The sequence below is a fragment of the Alligator mississippiensis genome, chromosome 1, assembly GCF_030867095.1.
Source record: "Alligator mississippiensis isolate rAllMis1 chromosome 1, rAllMis1, whole genome shotgun sequence".
Lineage (NCBI taxonomy): Eukaryota > Metazoa > Chordata > Crocodylia > Alligatoridae > Alligator > Alligator mississippiensis.
This window is the reverse complement of record NC_081824.1, coordinates 151382781-151396519: the sequence shown is the minus strand read 5'-3', so window position 1 is coordinate 151396519 and position 13739 is coordinate 151382781. Positions and strand designations below refer to the sequence as shown.

The window sequence follows — 13739 nt, the reverse complement described above, 5'->3', positions numbered from 1 at the left end:
CTGTATATCAGAGAGGTCCAACAATAAAAGGATATATGTCTAGCCTCTGAGCACAAGGAGATCAGCCCTCAGTGTCATCTCTACTTAATATCCTAACCTCAATAATTACTGGGATATGAGGGCACTGATGGGCCTATGTTTAGCTTCTCTGTTAGTTTTTTTTTTTAGGAGTGAAAATGTGGGTTTCAGGTGATAGATATTGGTACTTGATGAGTCACATGATGGTCTTAATCCCTAATCAAGATTCTTGGGTGCCCTGGTAGACATGATTCATTCCCTTCACTAAGAGCGACTGTTGATTATTTTGATTAACAGAAGTTCCTGGTTATATTGACATTTTCATTAACTAAACAGAGCTTGTTTGTACACAATATGTGGCTGTTGGACTGGCAACTGCAGCAAGAGCTGTACAGTCACCCTCTGAAACTCTTTTCTATGCTTTTTCAAATTAGACAAAAAGCAGAGGCTCCTAGGATCTTTAGTTCTTCATCAGCATGTTACAGTTTCTATGAAGAAAGCTCCGTGTTTGTAGAGTTTGGGACATTGGGAGTTTACAAGAAACTTTTTTTGTTTCTCAAATGCTGGTTATATGAAGCCTCCTAGAGAATTAGCAAGTTAGGCTTAGAAGAGATAGGTTAGTGAGGAGAATGAGAGTGGCTAGGGACAGATATTAAAAAACCCTGAGCCTGAACTGATTCAATCTTTGCAGGTTAGTCTAACCTGGCTAGGCTGAATGAGTTTGTAATGGCACAGACCTCCCAGACATGCAGGCACATGCCTGCAGTGGCTCAGGCTAGAAGCTGGGGGATGCTAGAGCAGCCCTCCTGTCCCTTCCACAGTACTGAGCTGATGGGGGTGTGGCCAGACCCCAGTAGGATGCTCTGATTAGCCCAGGAGGGAATTGATGACAGTGTTTATCACCCTCTGACTCAGACTTTACCACCCCATTAAGAAAACTAGAGAAGGACATTACCAGCTACTTGTTGATTTTGCCTGTTGATTCTACTTGTTGATTCAGCACCGACCGTAGCCAGCAGGTGGTCTGCTAGCTAATACACAGATATCTCCTCAGCAAGGCAGAGGAGAGGAGGAATTCCTGCTTATCAGGGAGTGTGTGTGTGTGTGTGTGTGTGTGTAAGGGGAGGGGAGTAGCCCGCAGCCTGTGCTAGAGCTCCAGCCAGGGAGCAGAGGGGAGGGACCAGCCCTCCTGTGGAGCAGAAAGCCTCACCCAGCCCAGAGAGCATGCAAGGATGCTGGGGGAGTCTGATTTCATCTTAAACCAGCAAGAGGTCTGGGACAGACATTGCATAAACCGGTTTGAGCCAAATCCGTTAAATCTGATGCTACATTCAACTAGGTTTATCTCAAACCAGTTTTAGCCATTTTCAAACTGGTATATGCGACTGAACATCTGTTATGTTACAGGTTTAAACCTGTTTCTGATCACTCACATTGGTTTATGTGTAATATCTGTTCCTAGCCAGTGAGATAACTAATGGTATATGCTAAATTAAATATGGAGCCCTGTGCTTTGAATTTTTATAGGTTTGCTAAAATAAAAGCTTCAGTAGCTGATTGTAAGTATATATTACAGACATGATTTGACAGTTCATTTTCAGCATAGTTCCATCACATTTTCCAAATCCCATTAAACCTGAACTTTTGAAGGTTCATTAGTTCATCAGGTGGCCTTGTCCTTCTGATATTTTTTAAAAACTGAAAATAAATGGCTGAAAAGCCTCTCCACACAATAGTTATCCATGCTCTAAAAGACAGCATTATGGATGATAGCAATTTAAAATCCTATTAATTTCAAATCCAAAAAATAAGTTGTTTTACTTCAATTAAACAATAGCCTGTGATTAGTTCAAAAAGATTTGATGGCACTCTTTTATAAAATCTTTCTTTTCACTTGGAGCTAAGGATAACATCAAATAAAGATGTATGAGCTTTCCATGCAACAAGTTTTAATCAGACTGTATCTGGTTCTGTTCCTAAAAGCTTTATGAGTCTTTATAACTTCAGCAGCTGACAGCTTCAATCAAGGCATGGTTCAGTTGTATTAGTATTCACAACTCTTTTTAAAACGACAGAATAAGAAGTTTATATTACCATCACCTTTTGACTATGTAGAAATAACCAATAAAATGGTACAGTAAAAGCTCTGTTATCCAGCATCCCCTGGGAATGGGGGATGCTGGATAACAAAATATGCCGGTTAATTGAGCAGCCCTGGCTGCCGCTTCTCCCACCGCATCTGGGGCATCCCTCCGCCCCGCCCATGGCATCGCAACCCTTCCTGCCACATTGCCGCCCATCCTGCAGGACAGGGAGGTGGGTCCCACACAGTCCCACACAGCCTGTTATGCCCCCGGGCTGTGGAGGCTCGGCAACACAGGCTGCTTTGCCCCAGGCCGTGGGGGCTCAGAGAAACTGGAAGTGTCATGGTGGGCACTTCTGGTTTCACTTTATCTTACAAGCCAGCATGCTGGTTAGTGAAGCATGCCGGCTTGTAAGATGCCGGATAGTGCAGCTTTTACTGTAGTCAGTATCTGCTTGCTCATTGAAGCTGTGAACTTTCCACTGTCTGGATAATGGGACTTTTATAGCGTTACATCCAACGTAACCATATTGATGGCAATTTTTGAGCAGAGGGAGTCCACAATAAACCATTTGCTTGCTATCTAAATGATATTGCATTGAACATGCACCATTTTTTTTTCTTCTGCCAGAGACTGGAGGAAACTACATGTAAATGCAACACATGTTCACAGTTTGGTTAGTGGCTCCTTAGACAGATTTCTGCTGAATAAGCTTCACTACTAATGGCAGGTAGAATATTTCTGAATCTCTTGGTGATCATGTTTCTTCTTTTATGCTGCTGTGATGATGCTATTAATACAGTTCAGTCAAATCAGAGAATTTAAATCAACATGACTCCTCACTGAGCAAATCAGGGCATTAAAACCACAATGGCTGCTCACAGATTTCTATCTACATTTACAAATAACCATGTCTCCCACACTAAGGCAATTATATATCAACACAAGAGGAGATTTTTTTGTTTAATCAATGTGGACTTTTTTGCCCTTTTTAATGCCTTATAACTTATTAAAGCCACATGACTAATTTTGTGCTCTTTTGAAGGTTTTAACCCTTATCTGCATTTTTGCAAGTTGTAGAATTTAAAAGTTTAATATTAAAAACAGGGTAGATAAGCATGAATTGAGTACAGTTTTAGGTTTCAAATTGCCTTATGAAAGGACCAAGGTAAACGATTAGAATAGCTTTGTATTTTTTTAAAGAATGGCTAAAACCTTAATTCAAATAGAATAGTGTTTCTTAACCTTTTTCATTTTTTGCTACTTACTATGACCTGTGGCACACATTACACTTAAGATGTGGTTAACCAGTTAATCATGTCTTAAGTTGTTAGCTGGCTGCATGTTAATGGTTAATAGGTGGTAAAACAAGGAATAAGATACAAAGTTATTACGCAAAAAATGTGTAATAACTGGTCGATTTCTATCACTTCATTAATTGGATGTGTGGCCAGACACATGGCATGCCCCTGTGCTGGGGCTCCTAGAAATGTCCATTCTTTGAAGTCTTTAAATCAAAACACGTGTAATACAGAGATAGCGGCTATATCTCAAACAGAAATTATAGACTTAATGCTTAGACTAGATCTTCTGTGATCTTAAACTCTATGAATCTATGGAAGCACTTTACATGGGCCATTGGTTCTCCCTGGACTTCCTGGCAGACACTGTGAATATCAAGTGATAGTCTGAGCCATTTAAGTTAATTGAAAAGAGAGTCAGGTACAAAGCACTGAGAAAAAATATTGTTTGGAATCAAGGCAGTAATAGAACAGGAAATAAGTGCATTTCACCCTGGACTTCTCAGTGTGTGAGAGGAATTAACTTTTGAAGTGTTTTCCATATGCCATATTTCATAAAGTGAAAATATTATTCAGTTCTTGGTGGAAGAAGAAACAATGAACTATTTGGAGTTGCTAAAGAAAGCAGTTAGTTCTTGCATCAGTCTGATATCTATCAACACAATAGTTTAATTGAGCTAAGTCAGGGAAAATCATAATTGTTTAACTAAATGGGGTTTAAGCAATAGTTCATGCCTCAGAAACATGTTTAAAAAGGAGTATGGCCAGTACAGCTCCTTCGGACAGCCATGCTACTATGTGAATTGGTTTTAGAGGATGCTGCAAGATTTGGTGGTTCAAGACTAGGAAGAAAGGGAGTGTAATGAAACAAGGGACCACACAAGCAGCAAAGGCTCTGGGCTTAATATGGGCTGACTGTCAACAGGGATGATGTCAATGGGAATCCTCTCCAGCACACTTGCTAGATTTGTTAAACAGGTAGCTTTGCACTTTCCTCAGTGCAGTGATGCATTGTAAAACCGCTGTGTGACAAGTGGGCAATTAATGCATTTTAAGTGCTTGCACAACCCCCTTCTAGAACCTTGAATGCTAAAGACACACTTAGCACTCCTTGAGTTCAGGGGAGGGAAGGTAGATTAGCTGTGGCTGCCTTACATGAGAACGCAGGGTGGCATGGGTGGGTCCAGAATTTTGGAAAGCGGGGTGTGGGAGCAATGACCTATGTTACAGGAGTGGCTGTCCCCCAGCTCCCAGCCTGCCCACACAGACTCCAGGGTGGGCACACTGTACCAGAAGGGCAGTAGTGGGGGATTTTTTGTAAATCCTTCAAGCAGGTAAGGATCTTCCCTTCCCCTCCATGCTTATTCCCCTCCCCTCCGTTTCCCTCCCCTTCCGCCCACCCTCCCCCATCTGCTGATGCTTCTGTCCCCAGGGCTAGGTACAGACATTACACATAGACCAGTTTAAGTGATCAGAAACTGGTTTAAACCTGTAACAAAACAGATGTTCAATGCACATAAACCCATTTGAAAATGGCTGAAACCAGTTTGAGTTAAACGTGGTTGAATGTAGTATCAGATTTAACTGATTTGGCTCAAACTGGTTTATGCAATGTCTGTCCCAGACCTGTTGCTGGTTTAAGATAAATCAAACTGCCCCAGCATCCCAGCATGCTCTCTAGGCTGAACAGGCTCTCTGTTCCACAGCAGAACTGGCCCCTTCCCTCTGCTCCCTGGCTGGAGCTCCAGCAGAGACTGCAGGCTGCTCCCCCCCTTCCCCTCACCACTCCCTGCTAAGCAGGAATTCCCCCCTCCCCTCTGAATGAGTGGATGATGAAAGGTGTCTGTGTATTAATTAGCTAGAAGACCACATGCTTGCTAGGGTCAGTGCTGAATCAATAAGTAGCTGGTAATGTCCCTCTGTTGTTTTCTTGATGGGTTGATAAACACTGAGTTAGGGGTGATAAACACTGTTATCAATTCCCTGCTGGGCTAATCAGAGCATCCTGCTGGGGCCTGACCACACACTCCTCCCCCCAACTCAGTACTGTGCAAGGGAAGGGAGGGCTGCTCTAGCACCCCCCAGCTTCTAGCCTGAGCCACTGTAGACATGTGCCTGCATGTTTGGGATGTCTGTGCAGTTTCAGAGTGATTTAGCCTAGCCAGGTTAGACAACTCTGCAAAGATTGAATCAATTCGGGCTCAGGCTTTTTGAATATCTGTCCCTAGCCCAGATGACTCAGAGTTAGGGGGGGCTCTAGAGCTGCTCTTCCTGGGCTGCACATGGAGCCAGGCTTAGCAGTGGCAGGAGGTGGATTCCCTTCCTGTGTCTGCATCCATGTTGTCAGGGAACACTGGGGGGTCGGGGGCGGGGGGGTCTGTGGGGCGGGGGAGGAGGTCCCTGCTCACTGCTGCTGCTGTCTCTGGATGAGCCTGGCTCTGTGTGAAGTTTGGCTGGAATGGGTAAAAGTGGCTTTGGAGCTTCCTTGCCCCTGCCCCAGTGCAACAGGAGACAGCAGCAGTGATGAGCAGGGAGGTGGGGAGGGGAGTGGAGGTGCTACTGAGCATGAAGGAGAAATGCGTGGGGAATTCTTACTTGCTTCAGGACTTTAAAAAAATGTCTCTGGCTCCTACTCTCTTAGTGTAGCCGACTTAACACAGGGGGCTGCATCCATGCCACTGTACTCCACTCTGGATCTGCCTCTGCTAGGTGGGGAAAGAAGAGAGGAATGCCCTCCTCCCTCCTTCCCAGTATGCTTGAACCAGAGCAGCCATAATTGAGTCATTTGGATACTGTACTTAGTGATTTGGTTATATATATTGATCCTATTCAAGCACACCAACAGCCTGCCCTACACAGTATGATTATATTGCACAAACCATCTTTGTGTACTTGATGAGGGGCCACAGGGCTGAAGGACACTGCACATAATTGGTCCATGTCCTCCTTTTATAGCAGAGGCATTGGAACTGTCTCCCTAGTGCATTTAGGTAAGCTTTAAACTATTTTCTTACTGTTAAGAAGCCTTAGACTTTTTAGATTTGGTGAGTGTCCACCCCATACTTTTTGAAACAAGTATGCTAGGTATAGGATGATGATTTGTCTCCATGCATCTTCTTTGTTAATGCATAAACAAGTGAATTGGGCTTGTCCCAGTGACTGATGTAGGAAGCTGCCATGTACAGTCAAAGCAACTGTAGCTGGAGAAATCTCCTAGCGATCTGTACTGCCCCCTCTGCCTGTCTGTTATCTTTCTCAAGTGTGGCAGCAGGCAGCAAGGTGCTTCTGTGTCAAACACTCACAAATTCAGTGCTGCAACTAGGGTCATTGTCACTGGCTTCCATGTGGAATGCCAAAAGAAGAAGAAATGCATTTAAAATTTTTTCTGGCCTGGTGACTTCTGCTGAGCTCCCATTGTGTTTTAAAGAAATGGGACCCATATTCTCACATATCCCATCTGCACATATCCTGACGGAAACTATCAGACCCAGTAACATTAACCCTCTAATCAGTAAGGCTACAACTTACGGTTTTTTTCTGTCTCTAGTATGTTATTGGCAGGCAGTCTAATGGCCTCTTAATTTGTGTGTGGATGAACTAATTAGCAATACTAAAATATGAAATCACCTTATATTTTTCTGATAATCAAATCCTCTGAGGGTTCAAAATTTGTCTTCATACATAAGACAGAATAATCAAAGAACCAGAGCTTGTTAAATTTGCCTTCATTAACACTGCATTCATTTGCCTAAGTAGTCTTACCCCTGCTGAGCTCACTTATGGATAAGTTTTCCTTGTCTGTTAGTCTCTTTTTATTTCCCCTCATCGCACTTGCCAACTTAGAAGTGAAAAAAAAAAGGTAAAGTTTTTTTTATTTTTTATTGAGGTTGTTTTCTTTTAGCAAAGAGGAACAATACTATTGTATATTATATAAGATAATCTTCATGTCACAGCAGCTCCAGCTAACATAGGCTGTAACAATTTGCCAAACCTGTACAAATCAGGCTCAGCCCTTCAAGAGTTTCATACCCCTACCATGATTCATTCTAATGGGGCAGATCTTATGCATAGCATCTTATTTTTTCTTCATCTGATGAGAAATTGTAACCTTTGACCATCTTCTTACTTTGCTATAGTCTAGTAATTAACCTTGTTAGACCTTTTAAATTGTCTTTGTGGGCACAAACCACAGACCTCTTGGTTAACTTACTAGCGTCAGTTAATTTAGGTGCTACCCTAAGTCAAAACCCTTGCTCTTTTCTTTTCCCCTTATAATTTTCAGACCTCCTTTAAAGCTGATGTTTTATTTCAAAACTTCTGTCACTGAATCATTAATTCATATTCTAATCCATTTCTTGCCATTTGTGCACACTGAAATCCAGTGTCTTAATCAGCTGCTCCCTCTTAGCTCACAGCTGTTCCATCAACTTTTGATATCTGGCATATAAATCCCTGATAAGACACTTCCTGTCGAGTAAATTACCCAAGGCTACCTTTGATATTTGACAGGATAATCTTGGTGGTTACTTTTTGGATGCTGTAGCTGTGGTTTGCATTGTGCATTTTATGTTTCCTTTTAATATTGGAAACAGTTTAAATTGCTTTTTTTTCAGTCATCCTTCCATCATTGACCTCTACCTCAGATTTCAACCTAGATGAAGATTTTTTTCTGTCTTTTTTGTATTGAGGAACCAAGACAGTGCATACAAGTTGGTCATGTGCCTTTACTCATTCAGGGGGCTATATTTAATGCATACACTCTGAGCTAATGAGGGTAGCAATACCATAGGGGAGTAAATGAGTCATGAGTGCACTGTATCTGGATATATATGAGGTATATATCTGGGTGTCAGTAGCTGGTACTCCACAATGGTTTCTGCCCCACTCCTCCTTCCGCCAAGTGGCTTCCTCTGTGAATTATTTTATGTCAATTCTTAACAAAGTTGGCCCACCAGATCTGTAGGAAAGGATACAGTTTTAAGTGGCACTTTAGGGGACATGATTATGGATACTGCATGGGGGAAAAGATGAATCAGTACAACTCCTAGCTTTTCCACTCTAACTGGTTTTGCCTACTTTGTAGACTGCACTGGCTACCTGTGTGGCCTGTACCTCCCTCCCTCCCTCTTCCCAAACAACAGAGAATTGATGGTGTCTTATGGCACTGTTGATCAACTCTCTGTCCTACTACCAGCTCAGTGTTGGATGTGGTACAAGCCTCGAGTTAATCAGGGTCATTACTTTTCTAATAATCTCTAACTGTTGTAACCCTCTTCATCCTATGCTCTCGGCCCTCTGCATCCATATATGTCCCGGATGATTAATGACTTGATGATAAATATCTCATTAGACTGTAAGAAGCTCAGATCTTGTCACTTGAGCTGTCTGTGAAATACCACACACCCTTCTAGTGCCATGCACAAAATCTCTTGTAAATGAATATCAGGACAGTTCAGGAATTATGCTTGGAGTTTCAGGTAGAAACTATTTTATAGCTCTTCAGTTTTTCCCATAGGCAACTTCTTTTTTTTCTAGTGGTATTGGTACTTTCTCCAGAGAAGAGAAGCAGTAACAATCAGTAGTTTGTCCGTTGCTTCTTATATCATGCTTGGCCATATAAATTTACTATGCTTAGTAGCACTAAGATTACAGATTTAATATTTTTCTTTTACATGCACAGCAAACTTCACCATGCTTAAAAACAAAGTTTCACGTTAATTTTTATGGACATAATTTTTATGGATGCAAACATAAACACGTTTCCCAAAAGAATTAGACCTATCATAACAGATCATCGCTTACCCTGAAGAGATGGCAACAGTCAGTCAGAATTGACTGCACGCATGGAAAATTAAATGACACAGTAAATCCTGAGAGTGCGGGTCTAGTTCTTTCTTGAATGCACCAGTGGAATTTTAAGGAGCATCCATTTCTAGTCAGGACAAAATTGCATATGTATATGTAAACATTTTTTTCCATTTCTTAACAGAAAGTTCCGAGCACCAAATTAGCAAGTACATTTTCACAGATGTGCTTTAGATATTCCAAGTCCTGTTTTGGTACCTCCCCATGTAGAGTCCTAGTGAATGACTTACCACACAGGCAGAAAGGTTCGGACAGGCAAATCTTTTCACAAGAAAGAGGCATTGCCAACTTTGATCTCGGTTTATTTAAGTCACCCATTAAATTCCCTATGGATTATAGAAGTGAATGAGATCTGAGACCAGGAAATATTAAAATAAATAAATAAATAAAAAAGGAAAACTATATATGTAATTCCAGTGCTGGAAAACAACCTTAATGTAATTAATTTTCTAATTTCATTATTGAATTTAATCTGTTGTTTTAGGTGTATGCAAGAGAACAAGAATAGCCATATATAAGGAAATTAAGAAACATTTTTAAAGATTATAATTTTTAGCTCTTCTTTATTAGTGTACATTAAAAATAGAAGATATTTGTATGAGGAAGAATTTTGTAGAAGCTTAACAGCTTTACCCAAGAAAAAAAACTTAACATGATCAAGATCATAAAGGGTATCTCCATATAAAATATGCATTTTGCCTTTTCATTTTATTTGACAGTAACAAGGATAAAATTATTTAAATTCTCTGAATTGATTATACTGGTAGTTTTTACTAGTTATTGAACAGGAACGAACTGTTTACTGTGCAAAACTGTCATATGATGAAAATTTAGGAACATTCAAGATATACATACCTTAAAAAGTGTATAATTTTTCTGCTTAGTGTTCTGTATAAGATGCTTCAGAACTGAAGAGGAATTATACAAAGGATACAGTGAGATAAATTATCCTATACTGGGGAAGTCTTGAGTAGAACTTGCATGCACTCTTGACGAATATGTAAGGTTTAATATACTCATAGGGACAATATTTTTTTTTTAAACTTTCACACTATCAAGGAAACTTTTTCCTTGAGATCTAATGCTGCATTTAAATATACGTCAGACATATCGAGAATTTATCATCAGCTTCCCCAGTCAAAATTAAAATATAATGTTTACTAAGTGTACGTTGTTTGTGTATTATCAATAATATGTAATTTTCATAATTATAAGAATAATATTCTAATACTGTTCGTTGAAGTTGGAGATTATTTGTATGATAGAGAACTGAGCCCTTTGGTTGTATTTGGAGAGATATGTTTCTGTTATTTCTAAAACAAAAATAATTGTTCTTGGCAAACCCTTTGAGTTCTCAATTCAGACAGGGAAGAAGGAAAGGATACGTGATTTGTAATCTCCCTGATAAGTGAAACAAGTAATAAATAAAAGCTCTTCAGGTTAATCTAGCAAAGAAAAGCTCTTTAGCACCTGAATCTATACAGGCTAGTGTCTATATAATGAATGAAGCAACCATCTTACCTTTGGCATGTATAGTCAGGTTATGCAAAGTACTGGAGACTACTTCATGGTTGAGGGATTCTTCAGAAGACCTCACAGAAATAGATTAATTGGTGGAAAGTTCTGGTTTCAAACTTGAGATACTTGAGTATCTCAAGTCATAGAGGTACTGGGCAATGTTCTTCTCTAAAGGCATGTGCCATCTGAAAATTCACATTTTAATAACTTTTTTGAACAATGTAGGAATCTCTCAAAAGCTGAGAATGTAGAAGAAACTTGCTAGAATTCCTTTCTTACCTCCATTTTTTTTGTTGCTGAAAACATTCTCTCTCATTCTTAGTGGATAAAAGATAGGTGGGATGGCAAGTGGTAGAAAATTCTGGAAATCTCTGAATTTGGATTGGCTCTTACTTATTTTACTTATTTGCTTTCCCTGCTCCTATCAGCAGTTGGCAGAGAAATTGAGTACTGGCTACTTGAAAAGAGCACCTTTTTAAATGTTCTCCTAGAAGAAGGAACAGTAATAGTTGTGGGTGGCAGGGAATAAGGAGTTCAGACCTATCATACATTTTTTGCAAAACTATGCAGATATTGGAGACATGTAACTTGTATAATAAAATACAGAAGCAGAAGAGGCTCCCCTGGTTTTTATTTCCTTACAAAACCCAGGACTTGAACTATGAGGTTTTAAAACCTTTTGGTGAACCTTCAGAGTTTTTTGAACACATCTTGGCTGATTTATGGCTTTGTGACTTCAATCTGTAACAGGCATATCCTTAGTGGATTTTTTTTCTTTTTTGCTGTAGTTGTACATGATGTTTGTGGATGTTCCAAATGTAGCTTATTGGTTTGAATTGTAGTTGAATCTTTAACAAAAGCTAGATTTTTCTCCTGGCTGTTTGTTCACGCATTTCAGAGAACCAGATGTTAAGAAAAGACCTTGAAGTGTTAAAACTCCATGAATTAACACTATTCCATTTGCAGTCAGGTTTTGCTGCATTCTATGGCAAATGTCATAGTTTTTCAGTTATATAGAGTGGCTTTCAGAGAAACAAGGTGAACAAGATTTGAATTTCTAATGGAAAAAACAAGCACAGATTCATAAACAATCTGCGTTTGAAAGAGACCGTGACAGGGGGCAATTCTCAGGGTCGGATCTCATGCTAGCCCACCCACTTTTCTCTGTGGAGCAGTCCACCCAGTCTCTTCTGCCATGACTTTGTTGTTCCCATAAACTGATGGAATAACACGGGAAGCTGCCCATTCCCCACCCCGATGCCAGAGGATGCTGTCTGCAGCTCCAAGCCCTCCCTACACTACATCCCATGCCTCGCAGATGGCATCCACATGATGTAACCATAACCTACACCACAACTGGTGCTCCAGGGTCTCACAGGGACTCTCCTTCCCTCCCTGGAGCAGCAGGTCATTGTGCTTGGCCTTTAGGTCTTTCTTTCATCCCACTCTCAGCCTCCTTGCAGTGGAGGATTTACTGGGGCCAGAACTCGCCATTACCTCTTGGGATGAGCCCCCTACTCGGCCTCTGGCCCAAAGTACAGCCTCAGGCATCCACAATCATGCCTTGGCCTCTTCTCCACACATGGGGTTCCTACTACAGCCCTGCCAGGGCCTCTACACCATGCCCCACCCTTCTCATCTTCATGATTAACTACTGAACGCACCCCTGGGACTGCCCTTCGGGCCTGCTCCCTATCCAGCCCTACTCAGCCCCCCTCACACACAGCCCTTCAGGCCCACTCCCATTCAGCACTACTCTGTGTGGGGCCACACAACTATGCTCCCCATGCTACCCCCTCTAGGGTCTCTGGGATCTCACATCCCTGCTGGGCTTGGGTGGCACTTTGCTTACCATGCCTGGCCCCACTACTCCCACAACTGCCTCCAAAGTCCACCTGAAGATGGGGGCTGGGGCTAAGGCACCCCTCCCTGCTTCTCACCAGGGATGTAACTGGCCTGGCATTTCCTGGGGGCTCCCACACCACTAGAAGCCCCACTAGGCCACCCATCCCTGGCAGGGTGCAGTTTTAGGTCATGCCCAAGACCAAGAGCCTCCTGCTCTTACCTTCAAGATGTTCCTGCTGCAGCTCAGCCAGGCAGTGTTTCTATCTGGGCCGGCAGCAGCAAACTGCAACCTTTATATGCCTAGTGCTCAAAGTGGCTGCCCTCATCAGGCCCCTGGTAACTGCCTGACTCTGCCCTTAAAATGGCAGCCACCCAAAGGTGCCCCACCACAGAGATCATACATCCTAGTTTTACTAGGAGTGTCCTGATTTTTCCATATATCTGGTTATGTCTTCATTGCAAAATGTCATTGAAGTATAATTAGAGTGTTGCCCTTAATTTGAGTCTCATACGTATGTGAAACTCCTTAGATCAATTGGAGTGATGTTTTTGACTTAAGTTGTCTGGCATTTCAGGGGTTGTGGCTTAAAGCAAAAAGTAGCATTACTTGTCAGCTGCTAACGGGCATGGTACTTAGAGTCAACACAGACTAGCAGCTCTTCTTGAATATCACTGGTCCTTCACTGCATTCCCTCTATCTATCTGTGTACCTAGAAAGTTGTCCCATAAATCATTTGAAAGAAATGCTTAGAGCAACTCAGTGTACCACAGTGAGTATATACTTTGGGACTTGCTACTAGGAGTGTCAGTGTCACATACAAGCAAGAGCGGTGCTAGCAAGGACGCAGTAGCTCAAGCATTGTTTCACAATGTGGCCACTCTCACTCACAAAGTAGGCTAACCCACGAGAAATAATTTAAAATAGAGGTAATTTGATTGAACTTTCACTGAAGTAAACCTTCTCAGTTGGACTTAGAACTTCTATCAAGGTATCTAAAACGTCTTGATTTGTCTTTTAATCCATTAGAAGTTTTTGAAATACAAAAATGTTTGTTCAAAGTGTATTGAACAAAATCCTGTTTCATTCTCCTGAAGTGTATGCATGTCA

The 13739-nt window shown here is 41.4% G+C and overlaps 1 protein-coding gene across 1 annotated transcript in view; it reads left to right on the top strand.

Annotated features, from left to right (window-relative positions):
• PCNX2 (pecanex 2) overlaps positions 1-13739 on the top strand; it is a 245957-nt gene that overhangs the window by 137820 nt on the left and 94398 nt on the right. The gene's annotated exons all lie outside the window — the stretch shown is intronic.